Consider the following 19,342-nt stretch of genomic DNA (forward strand, 5'->3'; position numbering starts at 1 on the left):
CCAGATAGCTGTTAAAACATTTTTTTCTTGGTGTGTCTGTGAGGGTGTATCCAGAAGAGATTAATATTTGAATCAGTAGACTAAATAAAGAATATCTTACACCTATGTGGGTGGGCACCATCCAATCTGTTGAGGGCCTGAATAGCACAAAAAGGCAAAGGAATTCTCTCTCCTGCTCTCAGACATTGGAACTCCTGTTTCCCAGGCTTCAGACTCCAAGACTTCTACCAGCACCTCACCCCCCTCCCCTAGACTTTCTTTTTTCTTTTCTTTTTAAAAGATTTTATTTATTTGACAGAGAGAGAGAGAAGCAGAGGGAGAAGCAGGCTCCCCGCTGAGCTGGGAGCCTGATGCCGGACTCCATCCCAGGACCCTGAGATCAGAACCTGAGCCGAAGGCAGATGCTTAACCAACTGAGCCACCCAGGCACCCCTTCCCTAGACTTTCAATCTTGACTAAGAGCTAAACCATTGTTTCCCCTGGTTCCCAGAACTTCAGACTCAGACTGAATTATACCACCAAATTTTCCATTTGTCCAGTTTACAGACAGCAGATCATAGGACTTCTACATGAACCAAATCCTGTAATAAATCTCCTCTTAATACATTTGTATTATATGTGTGTGTGTTTATATATGTGTGTGTGTATATATACACACACATATATATGATATATATCTGTGTATATATTTGATATATATGTATATATACATATATATTTATCTGATATATATCACAAATACACACACACACACATATATATCAGAAACAGAACACTTTCTCTGAAGACCCTGGCTAATACAACAATCTTATGTGTGTGTAAAGTGAAGTAGTAAGAAATAACACTTTCGAATTTAAATCTCAGGGCTTAGAATGCTCAAATTAATTTTGGAAGACTAATTTTTAACCGTTAGATTAAAATTCTCATTTCTATTTCTTAATATTGTCAAATGTTAACATTAAAAGGTTAAGAGCAATTATAATTAGAAAAATTTACCAGTAGTTGGGGTGTCTGGGTAGCTCAGTCATTTAAGAGTCTGACTTTTGATTTTGGCTCAGGTTATGATCTCAGTGTTGTGAAATTGAGCCCTGCATTGGGCCCTGTGCTGGGCGTGGAGCCTGCTTAAGATTCTCTCCCTCTCCCTTTGTCCCCTGCCCCCCGCTAAAAAATGAAAAAGAAAAATTTACCAGTAGAGCAATTACACCTCACTCTGGCAAATTTATTTGAGAACCATTATAACCACTTATTAGTGTTCTTAAGTTGGGCTATATTAATAATACCTTATCCCAAAAATAAAATATTTTCTAATATATTCAGAAGTGTCTGCCATCAAGATTTTTTTGTAGACTAATAGAAATAAAGTTTTGTTGTGCTTTTTTACTGTAACAATATTAAATATGCCAATTATTAAAGACTAAATTGCAATTGTAGGCATTAATAAAAACATTGGAAAGCAAGTAAATTACTTTATATACAGATAGAGTTCATAGTAGCTGGGTATTTTTTTTTTTTTAAGATTTTATATATTTATTTGACAGAGACAGCGAGAGAGGGAACACAAGCAGGGGGAGTGGGAGAGGGAGAAGCAGGCTTCCCACGGAGCAGGGAGCCCAGTGCGGGTCTCGATCCCAGGACCCTGGGTCCATGACCTGAGCCGAAGGCAGACGCTTAACGACTGAGCCACCCAGGCGCCCCAGCTGGGTATTTTCTTAAGTCTGGGAAATATGTCTAGGTAACAACACCCCTTGGTCCTGTCATTTTTCAATATAAATTTGTAGCAAACAGACCATAAGGTAACCCCTAATGATTTCTTATCTACTAATGTTCACAACTTTGTTTATTCCCTTCCCCTTGTGTGCACACAGTACCTGTGACTTCTAACCAAATAGCAAATTATAATGATGGCAAAGTTGATGGAATGTCACTCCCTAGATTAGGCTATGTTACATGGCAAAAATCACTTCTATAATTGCATCGTGTTGTATAAGATTGTCTTATAGTGGAGGAAAAGATTCTCATTGCTGGTTTGACAATGTAAGCAGTCATGTTAGAGAAGCACATGGGAATAAGAACTGTGTGTATCATTTAGGATCTGAAGACCATCTCCTGCTAGCAGCCAGCAAAAAGCTTGAAACTTTGGTTACATGGCCACAAGAACATGAATTCTGCCAACAATCTGAATGAACTTGGAAGTATATTCTTCCCTAGTTATTTTTCCAGATGAGAATGCAGTCCAGCTAACACCTTGATTGCAGTCTCGTGAGACCCTAAACAGAGGATGCAACTAAGCTGTCACAAAACCTTGGCCCATAGAAAACATGATGGAATATATGTGTGTTGTTTAAAGCTGTTAAGTTAGTGGTAATTTTTAGGCAAGAATAGAAAACAAATACAGAGCTTAATGTGAATCTTAGCTGGTCCTCTACTGTAAATGGCCTATCTTTCAAAAAATCATTTCCCAAGGTAAATATTTAATTGTGATTTACCCTATAGGAAACCAAATGAAGAATTCCCATGACATACAATGGGAAGAGGCTATTTTGTCTTGAACGACATTTTCTAAATATTAAACATACCTACAAAGACCTCTATATCATTGAAGATTGTCTTCATATTAAGTGGCGTGGGAAGCTGTTGTATAAATAAGCCAAAGATGGCCCCTGTATATTTCCTGTATTTCCTTCACAATAGGCCAGAACAATTAACGTAAACGCCCACTAGTGGCAAACTCAATTTTTTACACATTTAAAATTTTGTACAATTTTTACAAATGTATACATTTTATGCAATTGCTTTAAATGTAGCCCTTATAAGCATATGGTTAGCCCTGTGGGGCTTGCCTGATTTGCATGCTTTGTGAAACTGCCCTTATAAATCTGCTGGCCACAGATAAGGTAAACCCTGGTGCTGTAAATGACTCCAAGCCACTTCTGCCCTGTGGAGCTCTCTGACCAAGAGTCCCCATCTTGATGCTGAGTGGTATTACCTACACAGTAAGACCCCTTTCCTATTCCCTTCTTTCCTTGAAGTTTCTTTGCTTCCTCCTTTTCTGAGTGTGAGACTTGGAAGGTCCCATGCTGTAAGGAACTAACCCACCCCCTATTCTTCATAGAAATCTATTCAAGTACTACCTGAATAAAGCTCACGGTATGCTACTGCCACCTTGTGGTCACATATTTTTCCCAGATCAGCTCAGAAACTTCCAAACTGACTAGAGAAACTGACCCTTTGCTTATAAATGTTCTCTCCTTCTCTATAGAGATCATTTCAGAAGTATAACAGATAGTTGTCAAGAACTGTATCTAGAATCCATTTGAATAGGCTTTGACCTGATAATATTTGATTAGCACTGGAAATGATTATCATCTCATATTTTTCAGGACTGCTCTTAAAAAAAGTCTAATCTTTTTTTTTCTGTAAGAGGGTTCATGAGCTATCTACTGTGCTGTAACAAACATCACCCCAAAATTTAGTGGCTTAAAACAACAAGCATTAATTACATAGTTTGTAGGAGTTAGAAATTTGGGTGTAGCTTAGTTGGTAGTTCTGGCACAGCATCTCTTGGGCTCTTAGAGATAGGGAGTCTGCTCAGACTGCAGTTATCTTGAAGGTTTGACTGGATTGTAGGATTAACTTATAAGATTGTTCAATCACATTGTTTTGGGTAGAAATACTCCCTTCTGTGTGGGCCACACCATGTAGCAGTTGGCTTTCCCAAGAGTGAATAATCCGAGAGAGAGCAAGAAAGATGCTTTTTGTGACTTAGTCCTTCTGAGTCATGTACCATCACTTCCAGTTTTTTCTCTTTATTATGATTGAGTCACTAAATACAACCCACATTTATAGAATGATAGCCTCCACCATTTAAAGAATGAGTACTAGAGAGATTGTAGACCTTTTTTTTAGAGAGAGAGATACACAGAAAGGTAAGCAGGCTCCACACCCAGTGTGAGCCTGATGCAGGGCTTGATCTCACAACCCTGAGATCATGACCTGAGCTGAAATCAAGAGTTGGACGCTTAACCAACTGAGCCACCCAGGTGCCCCTGTAGACATGTTTTTAGACTATTATAGGAGAGATGTCAGCAATCATGACAGAGTAAAAGACTCATAATCTTGTCCCTCCACAAAAAATGAACAAATGGGGCTTGCTGTAAGCAAGTTAAGCAGCCAGTATGAGCACTGCCTTGCTTCCCACAGATGGCTCTGTGTTTATGCTGAGGAGTGGGGAAGGGAAATGGTGCTAGCCAGCTCCTTTGTCCTTGGAGAGGTGTCTCTGTAAACACTGCCTTTCAGGGATGCACTGGGAGAAGAGCAAATAATCTAACCCCTGTGTGCCCCAGGTGTTCTTCAGATAGCTGTTTCCATGCTGTTTGCCCCAGGTTGTTTGCTTCCCTTCTCTCCAGGAGCAGGGCAGTGCCCTCAGTGCTCTATCCCAACCAAGCCTGCTGACCTTTAAAACTCAAGATCTGCTTGTTTCAGGACAAAATTGTCAAAATCAACAATTTTTTTGAACTGTGGAAATTAACCAAAGTCTTAAATCAACCTGGGCAATGCTTATTCCAAAAACTGTAGTTGATTCTCAATGAGAACAGTAAATTGTGCCATTTTAATTTACCAATAAATCCTTTATCTGGGGGAAATAGCCCCTAATCAGATCCAGGAAACACAGAGAGCCCCTAACAAGATTAACCTAATGAGGTCCATGCGCAGACACATAATTAAAATGGCAAAAAGTAATGATAAAGAGAACATTTTAAGAACAGCAAAAGAAAACAGTTACATACAAGAGAGATTCCATAGGGCTCTCAGTTGATTTGTCAGAAGAAACTTTGCAGGCCAGAAGAGAGTGGCATGATATATTCAAAATACTGAAAGGAAAAAACCCTGCAACCAAGAATAATCTATCCAGCAAGGTTTATATTCAAAATAGGAGAGAGAAAGAGTTTCCCAGAAAAAAACAAATTTAAAGGAGTTCATCACCACTAAACCAGCCTTACAAGAAACATTAAAGGGAATTCTTTGAGTGGAAAGAAAAGGCTATAACTAGAAGTAAGAAAATTATAAAAGGAAAGAATGCCACAGGTAAATGCAAACTTGTACTAAAGGTAGAAGATAAGTCATTTATAAAGCCACTACAGAGAATAATGCACAAAAGTAGTAAAATAATTTCTATCTACAAAAATCAGTCAAGGGATACACAAAATTAAAAAATGTAAGATATGACATCATATATGTAAACATAGAAAGGAAAATAAAAATTTAGTGCTTATAAAATGTTTTTGAACTTAAGGAACCATCAACTTAATATAGACTGCTATACATATGTTAATATGAGCCTAATGGTAACCACAAATCAAAAACTATAATACACACACAAAAAGAATGGAATCCAAGTATAATTCTAAATAAAGGTGTCATCCACGGGGGAAGAGAGCAAGAGAAGAGGAAAGGAAGAGAGAAGAACTATAAAAATAATGAAACAATTAACAAAATGGCATAGCTATCAATAATTAATGTAAATGGTCTAAATATGTCAATTAAAAGACATAGAGTAATGGGCTAGATTAAAAAAGAGAGACTATGTGTAGATAGTGGTGGAGTAGGAGGACCCTAGGTTCATCTTGTCCCATGAACACAACTAGATATCAAATCACTGTAATTACCCCAGAAATCGACCTGAAGACTGATAGAACAAACTGCACAACTAAAAGGAGAGAAGAGGCCACATTGAAGAAAGTAGGAAGTGTGGAGACTTGGTTAAGGGGAGAAATGGATCATGGGTGCTGCGGAGGGGAGGGAGCTATAGTTGAAGAGAAGGGCAAGAGAGAGTACAGCACACATGGGAACACAGAGGAGAACATTTCCCTAAAGCCATAGGCTGGAAAAATGAGAGAGGCTGATTTCCTGAGTTCTTGAAACCAACAGGTCTTGAGTTTTAAAGGTCAGCAGGCTTGGTTGGGATAGAGCACTGAGGGCACTGCCCTGCTCCTGGAGAGAAGGGAAGCAAACAACCTGGGGGCAAACAGCATGGAAACAGCTATCTGAAGAACACCTGGGGCACACAGGGGTTAGATTATTTGCTCTTCTCCCAGTGCATCCCTGAGAGGCAGTGTTTACAGAGACACCTCTCCAAGGACAAAGGAGCTGGCTAGCACCATTTCCCTTCCCCACTCCTCAGCATAAACACAGAGCCATCTGTGGGAAGCAAGGCAGTGCTCATACTGGCTGCTTAACTTGCTTACAGCAAGCCCCACATCCCTACACTCTGATGGGACTGCCTTTCTCGGTCAAGCTTGCCTCAGTCCCAGTGCGGTGGGATCCTTCCCCAGGAGACCCTGCCCACAACACATCTCCCAACCAGAGAGTTCTGCAGGGTTTCAGTTCTAGTGGAAGTAGTATCAGGTCTCATTTAACAAGCAGGCCAGAGCACATCTAGTTAAAACTTGCTGCATTCAGGCCAAGGACCAAACACTGGCCCACTGCAGGCAAGGAAAGCTTCTGCAGACAACTGGCCTGAAGGATAGAGCAGCCAAAATATAACAGCAGAGTGCACACAGCACACACTAGAGATACTCCCTGAAGCACCAGGCCATGGATACTACATGACCTCTTCATAAAGCTATTACTCTTAGGAGCAGAAAACAAAACTGGCTTTTCTAACACAGAGAAGAAGGCAGACACTTAGACAAAATGCCAAGATGGAGGAATTCATTCCAAATGAAAGAACAAGATAAGGCTATGGCCAGAGATCTAAGTGAAACAAATATAAGTACCATGCCTGATGGAGAAGTTAAAGCATAAGGGTACTTACTGGGCTTGCAAAAGAATGGAAAACATCAGGGAGACCCTTACCACAGAGATAAAAGAGTTAAAAAAAAGAATCAGTCAGAAATCAAGAACGTAATAAATGAAATTGGAAACAGACTGGATGCAATGAATAGCAGGCTGGAAGAAGGAGAGGAAGAAGTTAGTGACCAAGGAATCAAAATAATTGAAATCAATGAAGTGGAACAAAAGAGAGAAGTAGTTATGGAACATAAGAATAGACTTAGAGAACTCAGTGACTCCATCAATCATAATAGCATTCATATTATTTTTTTTTATTCTTATGTTAATCCCCATACATCATTAGTTTTAGATGTAGTGTTCCATGATTCATTGTTTGTGCATAACACCCAGTGCTCCATGCAGAACGTGCCCTCCTCAATACCCATCATCAGGCTAACCCATCCTCCCACCCCCCTCCCCTCTAGAACCCTTAGTTTGTTTTTCAGAGTCCATCGTCTCTCATGGTTTGTCTACCCCTCCGATTTCCCCCCTTCATTCTTCCCCTCCTGCTACCTTCTTCTTCTTCTTCTTTTTTTTTTTTAACATATATTGCATTATTTGTTTCAGAGGTACAGATCTGAGATTCAATAGTCTTGCACAATTCACAGTGCTTACCAGAGCACATACCCTCCCCAGTGTCTATCACCCAGTCACCCCATCCCTCCCACCCCACCCCCCACTCCAGCAACCCTCAGTTTGTTTCCTGAGATTAAGAATTCCTTGTATCAGTGAGGTCATATGATACATGTCTTTCTGTTTGACTAATTCCCTCAACATAATACCCTCCAGTTCCATCCACGTCATTGCAAATGGCAAGATCACATTCCTTTTGATGGCTGCATAATATTCCACTGTATATATATACCACAACTTCTTTATCCATTCATCTGTCGATGGACATCTTGGTTCTTTCCACAGTTTGGCTATTGTGGACATTGCTGCTATAAACATCGGGGTGCACGTACCCTTTCGGATCCTTGCTTTTGTATCTTTGGGGTAAATATCCAGTAGTGAAATTGCTGGATCATATGGTAGCTCTATTTTCAACTTTTTTTTTAAAGATTTTATTTATTTATTCATGAGAGACAGAGATAGAGAGAGAGAGGCAGAGGGAGAAGCAGGCTCCCAAGGAGCAGGAAGCCTGATGCAGGACTCGATCCCAGGACCCTGAGATCATGACCTGAGCCGAAGGCAGATGCTTAACCATCTGAGCCACCCAGGCGCCCTATTTTCAACTTTTTGAGGAACCTCCATACTGTCTTCCAGAGTGGCTGCACCAGCTTGCATTCCCACCAACAGTGTAGGAGGGTTCCCCTTTCTCCGCATCCCCGCCAACATCTGTCGTTTCCTGACTTGTTAATTTTAGCCATTTTGACTGGTGTGAGGTGGTATCTCATTGAGGTTTTGATTTGGATTTCCCTGATGCCGAACGATATTGAGCACTTTTTCATGTGTCTGTTGGCCATTTGGATGTCTTTGGAAAAATGTCTGTTCATGTCTTCTGCCCATTTCGTGATTGGATCATTTGTTCTTTGGGTGTTGAGTTTGATGAGTTCTTTATAGGTTTTGGATACTAGCCCTTTATCTGATATGTCATTTGCAAATATCTTCTCCCATTCTGTCGGTTGTTTTTGGTTTTCTTGACTGCTTCCTTTGCTGTGCAAAAGCTTTTTATCTTGATGAAGTCCCAATAGTTCATTTTTGCCCTTGCTTCCCTTGCCTTTGGCGATGTTTCTAGGAAGAAGTTGCTTCGGCTGAGGTCAAAGAGGTTGCTGCCTGTGTTCTCCTTTAGGATTTTGATGGACTCCTGTCTCACACTGAGGTCTTTCAACCATTTGGAGTCTATTTTTGTGTGTGGTGTAAGGAAATGGTCCAGTTTCATTCTTCTGCATGTGGCTGTCCAGTTTTCCCAACACCATTTGTTGAAGAGACTGTCTTTGTTCCATTGGACATTCTTTCTTGCTTTGTCAAAGATGAGTTGACCATAGAGTTGAGGGTCCATTTCTGGGCTCTCTATTCTGTTCCATTGATCTATGTGTCTGTTTTTGTGCCAGTACCATACTGTCTTGATGATGACAGCTTTGTAATAGAGCTGGAAGTCTGGAATTGTGATGCCACCAGCTTTGCTTCTCTTTTTCAACATTCCTCTGGCTATGCGGGGTCTTTTCTGGTTCCATACAAATTTTAGGATGATTTGTTCCATTTCTTTGAAAAAAGTGGATGGTATTTTGATGGGGATTGCATTGAATGTGTAGATTGCTCTAGGTAGCATTGACATCTTCACAATATTTGTTCTTCCAATCCATGAGCATGGAACGTTTTTCCATTTCTTTGTGTCTTCCTCAATTTCTTTCATGAGTATTTTATAGTTTTCTGAGTACAGATCCTTTGTCTCTTTGGTTAGATTTATTCCTAGGTATCTTATGGTTTTGGGTGCGATTGTAAATGGGATCGACTCCTTAATTTCTCTTTCTTCTGTCTTGTTGTTGGTGTATAGGAATGCCACTGACTTCTGTGCATTGATTTTATATCCTGCCACTTTACTGAATTCCTGTATGAGTTCTAGCAGTTTTGGGGTGGAGTCTTTGGGGTTTTCCACATAAAGTATCATATCATCTGCAAAGAGTGAGAGTTTGACTTCTTCTTTGCTGATTTGGATGCCTTTGATTTCTTTTTGTTGTCTGATTGCTGTGGCTAGGACTTCCAATACTATGTTGAATAGCAGTGGTGATAGTGGGCATCCCTGCCGTGTTCCTGACCTTAGGGGGAAAGCTCTCAGATTTTCCCCATTGAGAATGATATTCGTTGTAGGTTTTTCATAGATGGCTTTTATGATATTGAGGTATGTACCCTCTATGCCTATACTCTGAAGAGTTTTGATCAAGAAAGGATGCTGTACTTTGTCAAAAGCTTTTTCTGCATCTATTGAGAGGATCATAGGATTCTTGTTCTTTCTTTTGTTAATGTATTGTATCACATTGATTGATTTGCGGATGTTGAACCAACCTTGCAGCCCAGGGATAAATCCCACTTGGTCTTGGTGAATAATCCTTTTAATGTACTGTTGGATCCTATTGGCTAGTATTTTGGTGAGAATTTTTGCATCCATGTTCATCAGGGATATTGGTCTGTAATTCTCCTTTTTGATGGGGTCTTTGTCTGGTTTTGGGATCAAGGTAATGGTGGCCTCATAAAATGAGTTTGGAAGTTTTCCTTCCATTTCTATTTTTTGGAAGAGTTTCAGAAGAATAGGTATTAATTCTTCTTGAAATGTTTGGTAGAATTCCCCTGGGAAGCCATCTGGCCCTGGGTTTTTGTTTTTTGGGAGATTTTTGATGACTGCTTCAATTTCCTTAGTGGTTATAGGTTTGTTCAGATTTTCTATTTCTTCCTGGTTCAGTTTGGGTAGTTGATACATCTCTAGGAATGCATCCATTTCTTCCAGGTTATCTAATTTGTTGGCATAGAGTTGCTCGTAATATGTTCTTATAATTGTTTGTATTTCTTTGGTGTTGGTTGTGATCTCTCCTCTTTCATTCATGATTTTGTTGATTTTGGTCATTTCTCTTTTCTTTTTGATAAGTCTGGCCAGGGGTTTATCAATCTTGTTAATTCTTTCAAAGAACCAGCTCCTAGTTTCATTGATCTGTTCTACTGTTCTTTTAGTTTCTATTTCATTGATTTCTGCTCTGATCTTTATTATTTCTCTTCTCCTGCTGGGTTTAGGCTTTATTTGCTGTTCTTTCTCCAGCTCCTTTAGGTGTAGGGTTAGGTTGTGTACTTGAGACCTTTCTTGTTTCTTGAGAAAGACTTGTATTGCTATGTACTTTCCTCTTAGGACTGCCTTTGCTGCATTCCAAAGATTTTGAATAGTTGTGTTTTCATTTTCATTGGTTTCCATGTTTTTTTTAATTTTTATTTTAATTTTTATTTTTTTTAAAGATTTTATTTATTTGAGAGAGAGAGAGAGAGAACACATGAAGGGGGGGGAGGGTCAGAGGGAGAAGCAGACTCCCCACTGAGCAGGGAGCCCGATGCAGGACTCGATCCTGGGACTCCAGGATCATGACCCGAGCTGAAGGCAGTCGCTTAACCAACTGAGCCACCCAGGTGCCCTCCATGTATTTTTTAAATTCTTCTTTAATTTCCTGGTTGACCCATTCATTCTTCAGTAGGATGCTCTTTAGCCTCCATGTATTTGAGTTTTTTCTGACTTTCCTCTTGTGATGGAGTTCTAGTTTCAAAGCATTGTGGTCTGAAAATAGTCAGGGAATGATCCCAATCTTTTGGTACCAGTTGAGACCTGATTTATGACCTAGGATGTGATCTATTCTGGAGAATGTTCCATGGGGACTAGAGAAGAATGTGTATTCCGTTGCTTTGGGATGGAATGTTCTGAATATGTCTGTGAAGTCCATTTGGTCCAGGGTGTCATTTAAAGTCTTTATTTCCTTGTTAATCTTTTGCTTAGACGATCTGTCCATTTCAGTGAGGGGGGTGTTAAAGTCCCCTACTATTATTGTATTGTTGTCAATGTGTTTCTTTGCTTTTGTTATTAATTGCCTTATATAATTGGCTGCTCCCATGTTAGGGGCATAGATATTTACAATTGTTAGATCTTCTTGTTGGATAGACCCTTTAAGTAGGATATAATGTCCTTCCTCATCTCTTATTACAGTCTTTGGTTTAAAATCTAATTTGTCTGATATAAGGATTGCCACCCCAGCTTTCTTTCTTTCTTTTTTTAAAGATTTTATTTATTTATTCATGAGAGACAGAGACAGAGAGAGAGAGGCAGAGGGAGAAGCAGGCTCCCAAGGAGCAGGAACCTCGATGCGGGACTCGATCCCAGGACCCTGAGATCATGACCTGAGCCGAAGGCAGACGCTTAACCATCTGAGCCACCCAGGGGCCCCCACCCCAGCTTTCTTTAGATGTCCATTAGCATGGTAAATGGTTTTCCACCTCTTCACTTTCAATCTGGGGGTGTCTTTGGGTCTAAAATGAGTCTCTTGCAGACAGCATATCGATGGGTCTTGTTTTTTAATCTAGTCTGATAGCCTGTGTCTTTTGATTGGAGCACTTAGCCCATTTACATTCAGGGTAACTATTGAAAGATAGGAATTTAGTGCCATTGTATTGCCTGTAAGGTGACTGTTACCGTATATTGTCTGTGTTCCTTTCTGGTCTATGTTGCTTTTAGGGTCTCTCTTTGCTTAGAGGACCCCTTTCAGGATTTCTTGTAGGGCTGGTTTTGTGTTTGCAAATTCCTTTAGTTTTTGTTTGTCCTGGAAGCTTTTTAACTCTCCTTCAATTTTCAATGACAGCCTAGCTGGATAGAGTATTCTTGGCTGCATATTTTTCTCATTTAGTGCTCTGAATATATCTTGCCAGTCCTTTCTGGCCTGCCAGGTCTCTGTGGATAGGTCTGTTGCCAATCTAATGTTTCTACCATTGTAGGTTACATATCTCTTCTCCCGAGCTGCTTTCAGGATTTTCTCTTTGTCTATGAGACTGGTAAGTTTTACTATTAGATGTCGGGGTGTTGACCTATTTTTATTGATTTTGAGAGGTGTTCTCTGTGCTTCCTGGATTTTCATGCCTGTTTCCTTCCCCAAATTAGGGAAGTTCTCTGCTGTAATTTGCTCCATTATACCTTCTGCCCCTCTCTCTCTTTCTTCTTCTTCTGGGATCCCAATTATTCTAATGTTGTTTCGTCTTATGGTATCACTTATCTCTCGAATTCTGCCCTCGTGATCCAGTAGTTGTTTATCTCTCTTTTTCTCAGCTTCTTTATTTTCCATCATTTGGTCTTCTATATCACTTATTCTCTCTTCTGCCTCATTTATCCTAGCAGTTAGCACCCCCATTTTTGATTGCACCTCATTAATAGCCTTTTTGATTTCTACTTGTTTAGATTTTAGTTCTTTTACTTCTCCAGAAAGGGTTTCTCTAATAACGTCCATATTTTTTTCAAGCCCTGCTAGTATCTTTAAAGTGATGATTCTGAACTCTAGATCTGACATCGTACTAATGTCCTATTGAGTAGGTCCCTGTCAGTCGGTAGTACCTCTTGTTCTTTTTGTTGAGGTGATTTTTTCCATCTTGTCATTTTGTGCAGAGGAGAATAGATTAATGAGAGAACAAAATGCTAGCAGAGTAACAACGTCCCCAGAAAATATACTCTAAACCAATCAGAAAAGACCTGAAGCAGTGGGAAAAGAAAGGGAAAGAGAGAAAAAAGAAAAAGAAAAAGATAAAGTTAAAAACAAACAAAACAACAACAACAAAAAAACCCAGAATGTGATCAAATATGATCAGGCTGGTAAATAGATCAGTGCCACACACTAGATTTTGGGTGTATTTTGGTCTGTTAGAAGAAAGTGCCTCCCAAAATTTTAAAGAAAGAAAAACTTATATATGTACAAAAATAAGGGTTGATATGATGAAGGGATGGAATATGACTGTAAAGATGGAAATTATAAAAAATTTTATAAAAGGAATTGATAAGAAGTTGTTTGAAAAAAGAAAGAAGAGGATTTAAAAAAAGAAAAAAAAAGGGAGAGAATGTGATCAGGCAGGGGAGTAGAAAAAACCATATACTAGAGATTTAGGGTATATTTTGATCTGTTAGAAGAAACTATCTCAAAATTTTAAAGAGAGAACAACTTATATAAATATGCAAAAAATACGGGTAACTACTATGAAGGGATAGAATATGACTCTAAAAATGAAAAATAAAAATGTTTTTTGAAAGACTAAAGAATCATGGTAAAAAAGCCATGAATTCTATGTGCAGTATTCCCCTAGCGCTGGAGTTGTGCCATTCTCATTGATCGGTAAACTTGGTCTTGGCTGGCTGTTCTTGCTGAGCTTCTGGGGGAGGGGCCTGTTGCTGTGGTTCCCAAATGTCTTTGCTGGAGGCAGAAGTGCCCCACCCTTGCCCGGTCTGGGCTAAGTAATCTGCTCGGGTTGCTCTCTGGAGCTTTTGTTCCCTGCAAGCTTTCCGTACAGCTTTGGAGGCAGATAGTGAAGATGGCAGCCTCCCAATCTCCCCCCCGAGGAGCCGAGAACTCGGGGCCCCGCTCCTCAGTGAGCCCCCAGAGAAAAGCCGTCAGTCACTCCCGTCTCCCCGGTCTCTGGATGCACTCCGTGCTACCCGGCCTGTGACCACGTGTTTCTATCTCTGGCACCCGACCCTGTGTGGAGTCTCCAAACCCAGCAGATCCCTACGGTGCACTCCTGCGCGGCTCCTCCTGGGGGAGGAAGGTGAGTCTCCCCGGATCTGCCACTTGTTGGGTCCCTGCTGGAGGAGCAGTGGCCCAACTGTGCCGCGGATCATGGTTTATGGCAACCCCGAGCTGAGGGCCCATGCCTGGGCTCCGCCTCTGCAGCCAGCTTCCCTGCTCCGTTACCTGGGAGCTCTACCACACTCAGGCACCCCCGGTCTTTCTTTGACCCCAAGGGTCCTGAGACCATACTGTCCTGGAGGGTTCCACCCCCTGCTTAGCCACCAGAGTGACATCCCTCAGAGGAGCAGACTTTTAAAAGTTCTTATTTTGTGCTCCGTGGTTCTATCACTTGCCAGAAGCGGCCGACGGAGGCCCCTCCCCTGCCATCTATCCTCCCGAATATCGCCTGGGATTCACTTCTCCGCACGTCCTACCTTCCAGAAAGTAGTCGCTTTTCTGATGAGAGAGTTGTTGCTATTCTTTTCTTCGATCTCCTGTTGAGTTCGTAGGTGTTCAGAATGGTTTGATCCCTATCCAGCTGAATTCCTGAGAGGAGACGAAATCCAGGTCTCCTACTCCTCTGCCATCTTCTAGCATTCATGTTATAGGAGTCCTAAAAGAAGAAGAGAGAAAATATGGGGGCAAAAAATTTATTTGGGGAAATCATAACTTAAAACTTCCCTAATCTGGGGAAGGAAACAGACATCCAGATTCAGGAGGCACAGAGAACTCCCATCAAAATGAACAAAAGCAGACCAACACCAAGAAATATTATAATTAAATTTGCAAAATAAAGCAATAAAGAAAAAAATCTCAAAAGGAGCAACGCAAAAATCCTTAACTTACAAGGGAATACCTTTAAGACTAGCTGGGGATCTTGCAACAGAAACTTCACAAGCCAGAAGAAAGTGGCATGATATATATTCAGTGTGCCGAATGGGAAAAATCTGCAGCCGAAAATACTCTATCTAGCAAGGCTATCATTCGGAATTGAAGGAGAAAGAGATTCCCAGGGAAACAAACAATAAAAGAATTCATGGCCACTAAACCAGCCCTGCAAGAAATATTAAAGGAGACTCTTTGAGTGAGAAAGAAAGACCAAAAGTGACAAAGACAAAAAAGGATCAGAGAAAATCTCCAGAAACAGTGAAATAACAGTTAATATAATGGCACTAACTTCATATCTATCAATAATTACTCTGAATGTAAATGGACTAAATCCTGCAATCAAAAGACATAAGTTGTCAGAATGGATTTAAAAAAAAAAGCAAGACCCATCCATATGCTGCCAACAAGAGACTCATTTTAGACCTAAAGACACCTTCTGATTGAAAGTGAGGGGATGGAGAAACATTTACCATGCAAGAGGATGTCAAAAGTAAGCTGGAGTAGTAATACTTATATCAGACAAACTAGACTTTAAAACAAAGACTGTAACAAGAGATAAAGAAAGGGCAATATATCATAATAAAGAGGACAATCCAACAAGAAGATCTAACAATTGTAAATATTTATGCAGCCAACATAGGAAACCCAAATATATAGCAGTTAATAGCAAACATGAAGGAACTCATTCATAATAATATCATAATAGTAGGAGACTTTAACACCCTACTAACATCAATGGGCAGAAAATCAGCCAGGAAACTATGGCTTTGAATGACACACTGGACTAGATGGACTTAACAGATATATTCAGAACATTCCATCCTAAAACACCAGAATACACATTCTTTTCAAGTGTACATGGGACATTCTCCAGAATAGATCACATATTGGGTCAGAAATCAGACCTCAACAAATACAAAAAGATTAAGATCATACCATGTAACTTCTCTGACCACAATACAACAAAACTTGAAGTCAACCAGAAGAAAAAACTTGGAAAGACCAAAAATACATGGAGGTTAAACAATATGCTGCTAAACAATGAATGGGTCAGCCAGGAAATCAAAGAAGAAATTAAAAAAAAAAAAAACACATAGAAACAAATGAAACTGAAAACATGGTGGTACAAAACCTTTGGGATATAGCAAAAGCAGTCCTAAGAGGGAAGAATATAGCAATACAGGCCTACCTCAAGGAGCAAGAAAAATCTCAAATAAGCAACCTAACTCTACACCTAAAGGAGCCAGAAAAAGAACAACAAACGAAGCCTAAAGCCAGCAAGAGGGAAATAATAAAGATTTGAGCAGAGGGGTGCCTGGGTGGCTCAATCATTAAGCGTCTGCCTTCGGCTCAGGTCATGATCCCAGAGTCCTGGGATTGAGCCCCACATCGGGCTCCCTGCTCTGTGGGAAGCCTGCTTCTCCCTCTCCCACTCCCCCTGCTTGTGTTCCCTCTCTCGCTGTGTCTCTCTCTGTCAAACAAATAAATAAAATCTTAAAAAAAAGGTTCGAGCAGAAATAAATGAATAGGAACTAGAGACACAATAGAACAGATCAAAGCAACCAGGAGCTAGTACATAGAAAAAATTAATAAAACTGATAAACCTCCAAAAAATTGATAAACCTCTAGCTAGACTTATCAAAAAGAAAAGAGAAAGGACCCAAATAAAATCATAAATGAGAGAGGAGAAAGAAAAACCAACACCACAGAAATACAAAAATTATAAGAGAATATTTTGAAAAAGCATATACCAACAAATTGGAGAACCCAGAAGAAATGGATAAATTCCTAGAAACATATAAAATACCTAAACTGAATGAAGAAGAAATAGAAAACTTGAACAGACTGATAACCAGCAAAGAAATTGAATCAGTAATCAAAAATTCCCCAACAAACAAAAGTCCAGGGCCAGTTAGCTTCATAAGTGAATTCTACCAAACATTTAAAGAATAGTTAGTACTTATTCTCAAACTATTCCAAAAAATAGAAAAGGAAGTAAAACTTCCAAATTCATTCTATAAGGCCAGCATTACCCTGATACCAAAACCAGATAAAAAGGTGCCTAGCTGGCTCCGTCAGAAAAGCATATGACTCTTGATCTCAAGGTCATGAGTTTGAGCCCCAAGTTGGGTGTAGATTACTAAAAAAATAACCCCCCCAAAGGAAAACAGAAAAAGACCACTAAAAAAGAGAACTACAACCAATATCCTTGATGAACACGGATGCAAAAATTTTCAGTGAAATACTAACAAACTGAATCCAACAATACAGTAAAAGAAGCATTCACCAGGATCAAGTGGGATTTATTCCTGAGTTTCAGGTGTGGTTCAGTATTTGCAAATCAATCAACATGTTACACCACATTAATAAAGAAAAGATTAGAACCATATGATCCTATCGTTGATTCAGAAAAAGCATTTGACAAAGTACAACATCTATTCATGACAAATACCCTCAACAAAGTAGATTTAGAGGGAATATACCTCAACATAACAAAAGCCATCTATGAAAAACACATACCTAATATCCTCAATGAGGAAAAACAGAACTTTTCCTCTATGGTTAGGAACAAGATAGGTATGTCCACTCTAACCATTGTTATTTAACATAGTACTGGAAGTCCTAGCCTCAGCAATCAGACAACAAAAAGAAATGAAAGGCATCCGAATCAACCAGAAGAAGTCAAACTGTCACTATTTGCAGATGACATAATACTCTATATAGAAAACCTGAAAGACTCCACCAAAAATTTGGTAAAATTGATACACGAATTCAGTAGTCACAGGATATAAAATCAATGTACAGAAATCTGTTGCATTTCTATACACCAATAATGAAGCAGCATAAAGAGAGATCAAGGAATCAATCCCATTTACAATTGCACCAAAACCCATAACATACCTAGGAATAAACCTAACCAAAGAGGTAAAAGACCTGTACTCTGAAAAGTATAAAAATATGAAGAAAGAAATTGAAGGTGACACAAAGAAGTGGAAAAAAATTCCATGCTCATAGATTTGAAGAAAAAATATTGTTAAAATATCTATACTACACAAAGCAATCTACAGATTTAATGCAATTCCTATCAAAGTACCAACAGCAGTTTTCACAGCACTGGAACAAACAATTCTAAAATTTGCATGTAACTATAAAAGACCGTGAATAGCCAAAGCAACCTTGGGGAAAAAAAAAAAAAAAGCAAAGCTGGAGGCATCACAATTACAGATTTTTAAGTTATATTACAAAGATGTAGTAGTGGTTGAAACACTATGGTATTGGTACAAAAACAGACACATAGATCAAACAGAATAGAAAACCCAGAAATGAACCCACAGCTATATGGTCAACCAATCTTCAACCAAGCAGGAAAGAATATCCAACAGGAAAAAGACATCTCTTCAACAAATGGTGTTGGGAAAACTGGATAGCACCATGCAAAAGAATGAAATTGGACCACTTTCTTACACCATACACAAACATAAATTTGAAATAGATGGAAGACCTAAATGTGAGACCTGAAATCATCAAAATCCTAGAGGAGAACACAGGCAGTAACCTCTTTGACATTGGCTGTAGCAACCTCTTACTAGATATGTGTCCTGAGGCAAGGGAAATAAAAGCAAAAATAAACTATTGGGACTCCATCAAGATAAAAAACTTCTGCACAGCAAAGGAAACAATCAACAAAACTAAAGGGCAACCTATGGAATGGGAGAAGATATTTGCAAATGACATATCTGATAAAGGGTTAGTATCTAAAATATATAAAGAATTTATAAAACTCAACACCCAAAAAACAAATAATCCAATTAAAATGGAGAGATGTGAATAAACATTGTTCCAAAGAAGATATACAGATGGCCAACAGACCCATGAAAAGATACTCAATATCACTGATCATCAGAGAAATACAAATCAAAACTACAATGAGATATATCACCTCACACCTGTCAGAATAACTAAAATCAACAACACAAGGAACAATAGGTTTTGGCAAGGAGGTGGACAAAAAGGAACCCTCTTGCAGTTTTGCTGGGAATGCAAACTGGTGCAGCCACTCTGGAAAGACACTATGGAGGTTCCTCAAAAAGTTAAAAATAGAACTACCCTGTGATCCAATGATTGCACTACTAGTTATTTACCCAAAGAATACAAAAAAATACTAATTCAAAGGGCTATATGCACCCCATTGTTCATTACAGCTGTATCTACAATAGCCAAACTGTGGAAACAGCCCATATGTCCATTGGCTGATGAATGGGTAAAGATGTGGTGTGTGTGTGTGTGTGTGTGTGCATGTGTACGTGTGTGTGTGTGAATATTACTCAGCCATAAAAAAGAATGAAATTTTGCCATTGGCAATGACATGGATGGAGCTGGAGGGTATTATG

At 39.4% G+C, this 19,342-nt stretch overlaps 1 protein-coding gene across 24 annotated transcripts in view; it reads left to right on the forward strand.

The window, feature by feature from the left end:
- The window catches only part of LOC129045928 (uncharacterized), a 149,734-nt gene that overhangs the window by 95,506 nt on the left and 34,886 nt on the right, over positions 1–19,342 (forward strand). The window contains exon 5 of one of the 24 annotated variants that reach the window (XR_010406180.1): positions 299–8,654. The exons of the other annotated variants lie outside the window; for them this stretch is intronic. The gene's annotated coding sequence lies outside the window, so the exon portion shown is untranslated. Of the gene's footprint in view, positions 1–298; positions 8,655–19,342 lie in introns of those variants that run through there. 24 annotated transcript variants of the gene reach the window in all.

The sequence above is a fragment of the Mirounga angustirostris genome, unplaced genomic scaffold, assembly GCF_029215605.1.
Source record: "Mirounga angustirostris isolate CCGP_5_RB_7025 unplaced genomic scaffold, mMirAng1.0.hap1 SCAF_11, whole genome shotgun sequence".
In the NCBI taxonomy this organism is placed as follows: domain Eukaryota; kingdom Metazoa; phylum Chordata; class Mammalia; order Carnivora; family Phocidae; genus Mirounga; species Mirounga angustirostris.